This window comes from Mastomys coucha, unplaced genomic scaffold (genome assembly GCF_008632895.1).
Source record: "Mastomys coucha isolate ucsf_1 unplaced genomic scaffold, UCSF_Mcou_1 pScaffold14, whole genome shotgun sequence".
Taxonomy (NCBI): Eukaryota; Metazoa; Chordata; class Mammalia; order Rodentia; family Muridae; genus Mastomys; species Mastomys coucha.
Window position 1 is genome coordinate 98,615,560 of NW_022196896.1, and position 4,573 is coordinate 98,620,132.

Sequence of the window (4,573 nt, forward strand, 5' to 3'; positions counted from 1 at the left end):
CTCAGAAATCCACCTGCCTCTGCCTCCCAAGTGCTGGGATTAAAGGCGTGTGCCACCACAGCCTGGCAGACCTCTTCCTTGATACCTTGTCTTTATATTAGCTTGTGATATCATGCTATGAGGAAAACAAAACACTAGGTACATCACCCCAGTCTTCCAATCTGGCCATTGAACCCAATTCCTATCATCTCTTCCCCAGCCTTCTTTGCTAACTTCCGTCCAAGTCTTCCTGTGGACACATGCCTGCCTGAAGGATCTTCTTCACTCTGCAGAGAAGGCATCTTCCACAGACTCAGATATCTCCGCATTCCAGTAGGAATCTTTTGGGTGTTCCCTCACCCCCCATTCTCAGAACAAACATCCAGACTTTTGCTATGGCCTGCAGGGCCCCAGTCACCTATCCTCTTTTTCTCTAACCCCTCTGTGTTGCTACTCCCCTCTCATACCACCCCCACCCATGCCAGCCTCCTTATAGTCTCTCAGACTTGCCTGGAACCTTCTGCAGTGGACCTGTACTGTGCTGTGCTATCCTCTGAGAATACAGCGCCCATCTTTACCAGAGCAACCATGACTACCTGTAAGAGACCCACACAGGCTCTGGTCGGTCTGTAGATGCTCCTTCATAGGTCGGAGGGTCATTAGTTTTATACAGGAGACTCCAGTCACTCCACTCCTTCTGCACCCTGATCTTAGCTGACTTGCCCCTGTCCCAGCTGTACTGGCTGCCCAGAGGGACTAGAACAGGTAGGAAGTAGAAGGCTAGGGGAAGGGAGGGCTCCTTCTTTGGAGAAGTCAATCAGCCACTGCGGAGTGAAACATTTGGTTAACACAGACGTGCAGATGCTTAGGGACCCCTCACATTCCTGTAAGTAAGCCTCACTCTTTTTGGTCTTTGCCCTGTTTTAGGTGAATACAGGTTTGTTCACTTTCCCCAGGAAAACGAAGGGGGCAGCATGCTTCTGGGACCTAGTGGTTGCCTTCTCTCTCCTCCTTTGGGGGCCCATGCCGCCTTTCCCAGACTATTCTTGAACTGGTCTCCTCTGCCCTCGTTCTCTAGCTTGTTTAAGGTCCTTCATCATTTTTGAGGCCTTTAGTCTCTTCCTCCCCTTTCTTTCTGCCCTGCCTCCTTCACTAGACCTTGAATTTTTATGAAGTGTCAGATCTGTTGGCTCTGACCTGAGGCTGGACGCCTTCGCCCATTGTGTAGCCCTTGAGTTTTCTTCAAGTGAAGAAATGAATGAAAGGACAAAAAAAAAAAAAAAAAAAAAAAAAAAAGGAGAGATCAGAAGAAGTGACATTTTACCAGAAGAAATTTGGAGCAGGGTGTTGAGGGAGATGCTTTCGACGTGCAACGTCGTCCCAGAAAATTAAAAAAAAAAAAAAAGTACCATATCTGAGAGGGAGGATTGTGAAGTAATCCGAGCTAGGAAGCCTAAACAGAGAGATGAAAACACTAGGCGGGGGCTCAAAGCAGCCCCTGGAATGAGTGCTGTACGGAGCTTGAAGCAAGCAGATCCTAACTTTTAGGGTTTGGGGGAGGGGCTCTTGGGGAGGCAAACAGGAGCAGAACTGCCAGAGTCAGTAATTAAGTCCATCAGAACGGAACAACCGCTAAGGAAGGTGAATTTCGTGCCTTATAAACCTTCACAGTGCTCCTCTGTGCTTTGGATATGCAAATGCCTTCTCAGCCCCGCAGCACACTGGGAAGGAGCAGCCTCCTTTTTTTTTAAAGACCCAAAGCCTCGCATCTGCTCCGGGATCTCACCGCAGCGCTCTCTCGATCTCGGTGTAATTAACTTGAGTGGTTGGTGTGCCCTTGAGGCGGCTGTCAAAAAATCCTCCCCAAAGACTGTCAGGTCCTGTTCTAGGGCATTGGAGAAGGACGGAGAGGAAAGCCCGGCGTTTACATCACCAGCAGGAAGCTCCCCAGGGAGACTTTAATCTGGTTTAGGTGTCCAGACGCAGGCCATTAGGCAAGGGGAAGGCATGCAGTGACCGTTTGTACATCTAATTAAGCCCTAGAAAGAGCCCTGCTAAGGCACCTGTCTCTGACCGGGTTAATCAGGTCCAGCTGACCCCTCCGGGCTTCTGTTTCTTTATTCCTAAGTGGGAGACGAATATCCTCGAAGGTCCCACCTGATTTCACTTTCTGGGTCAAGAAATGAAAATTACAGAGATTCTCTGGAGTTATATCAGCAACACCTCTACTATGTTTTCAGGTCCTTGGAGTACACAAGGGGGAAAATTAAGAGTTTCAGGGTGGAAATAATGTAACTTAGACACAGCCTTTGTCCCTTAGGGACAACCCAAGAGGATGTAGAATCCTAAAGGTCTTGAGTTAAGCCTCAGAATGACAAACTCTTGCCTTTGGATCCCTCTGTGATTAAGGCAGCATTGTACCTGTTTCTCATAGTAAGCATACAGTTAACTAGTTAAAGAAGGGAAGAACGGGAGGAAGGGATGAAGGAATGAAGGGACACTGGACAGAAGGGAGGGAAGAGGTTGACCTGAGAAGTAAGAGCCATTGATCTCTGGATACAAACACCAGGCTGAGTTTGGTAAATTTATGCCCCTCTCCTTCTGTAATGGTTAAATCTTGATTGACAACTTGATGGGATTCAGAATCACCATGGAAACAAATCGCAGGGGAAGTCTGTGGGGGAGTTTCTATATTCGGTTAAGTGAGGTGGGAAGGCTCAACCTAAATGTGGGCAGCACCGTTCTATGCACTGATCCCGGACTGAATAAGAAAGAAGTGGCCTGAGCATCAGCATTCGCCACGCTGTTTCCTGACTGCGGATGCGATGTGACCCGCTGCCTCAAGTTCCTGAAACCACGCTTTCCCACCGGGATGGACCGCACCTCAACCAGAGACAGAGTACACCCTGCTTTCCTTAAGTCACTCTTGTTAGGCATCTTGTCACAGCGATGAAGGAAGTAATTAATAAATCTTGGCTCCAAAAGAAAGAACTGGAAAGCTAAGGGTAATTCATAAGGGAAGCAGAATCAAGAGTCGAGTGTGCAAGAATGGGGAAGCTCAGTGGTGGTGTACTTATCTAGCATGTATGAGGCCCTAGGTTTAAGTGCTAGCCTGCACTCTCCCAAACAGTAGCTGTTAGCGTTTTTTTTTCCTCAAGGCTCCGCCCTACAGTTACCTAGCAACAGCCAGGTAGGAGCCAGGCTCGCTTACAAAAAGGACACTCTCCTCCTCCTCCTCCTCCTTCTCCTTCTCCTCCTCCTCCTCCTCCTCCTCTCTTCCTTCCCTCCCTCCCCTCCTTCCTCTTTCTACCCTTCCCTCCTCTTTCTCTGCCTCCCCTTCCCTTCTCACCAATAAACTTGATTTTATATTAGGCCCATCCCATGGCTTAATTGTTCAGGGGGACACCTTGGCAGCCCCGCTCCTCCCCACCCACACAATCACCATTTTATAAAACACAACAGTAGCCTTGCTTTTAAGTCACTCACGGGGAACATAATAGCCAGTAGAAACAACTTCAGGGAGGGAAGGTTTATTTTGGATCATGGCTTCAGGCAAGAGTGTGGTACAGCAGCTCAGTTCATGATGGCCGGAACACAAAGTAGAGGATGTTCACATCACAGTAGACCAGGATGCAGAGACAGCGTGACAGGGACCACATACAGGGAGCCTCCTATAAACTTCAAATGCCTTCCTTAGTGACTGGCTCCTGCCATGCAGGCCCCACCTCCTAAAAGTTCTATGATTTCTCAAAATATCAACATCAGTGAGCACAATAACCTGTCGGGGGACATTTCAAAAGTACAACGGCAAGTTCAAGGCCATTCTAAAAGTTGTATGGCAAGAACTCAGGAATAATATACCTTATACCTAAGGAATAAGATGCCACTGGGCTGCACAACTGTCCCAACACCTGCACCTTCTCCCCTTGCATTGCATCCCTCATGATCAAACTCTTGGGCTAGAGAGATAGCATAGTGGGTTATTGTGCATACAGACTGCTGTGGCAGAGTTCAGTTCCTAGAACTCACATAGCCCTACACACACACACACACACACACACACACACACCACACTATGGTGGTTTGAATAAAAAAAATGCCCCCCTTAGGCCCATAGGGAGCAGCCCTATTAAGATGTGGCCTTGTTGAAGAAGGTGTGGCTTTGTTGGGGGTATTCCACTAGGAGGTGGGCTTTGAGTTCTCAGAAGCTCAAGCCTCCTCAGTGTGTCACAATCACTATCTGCTGCCTGTCCATCGAGATGTAGAACTCTCAGCTACCTCTTCAGCTACCTCTTCAGTGTCGGCCTGAGTGCTGCCATGCTTCCCACCAGGATGATAATGGACTAAAGTTCTGAAAATGTAAGCCAGCCCCAATTAAACGTTTTTCTTTATAAGAGTGGCCATGGCCATAGTATCTCTTCCCTGCAGTAGAAACCCTAAGGCAAGCAGGCTCTCTCTCTCTCTCTCTCTCTCTCTCTCTCTCTCTCTCTCTCTCACTCTCTCACACACTCTCTCTCTCCCTCCTTCCCTCCCTCTCTCCCTCTCTCCCTCTCTTTCTCTCTCTCTCTCTCTCTCTCTCTCTCTCTCTCACATG

At 48.5% G+C, this 4,573-nt stretch overlaps 1 protein-coding gene across 1 annotated transcript in view; it reads left to right on the forward strand.

Annotated features, from left to right (window-relative positions):
• Positions 1 to 4,223: 4,223 nt before the first annotated feature.
• Smarcal1 (SWI/SNF related, matrix associated, actin dependent regulator of chromatin, subfamily a like 1) overlaps positions 4,224 to 4,573 on the forward strand; it is a 61,632-nt gene continuing 61,282 nt past the window's right edge. Inside the window, exon 1 of the mRNA XM_031367899.1 lies at positions 4,224 to 4,338. The gene's annotated coding sequence lies outside the window, so the exon portion shown is untranslated. The remainder of the gene's footprint in view (positions 4,339 to 4,573) is intronic.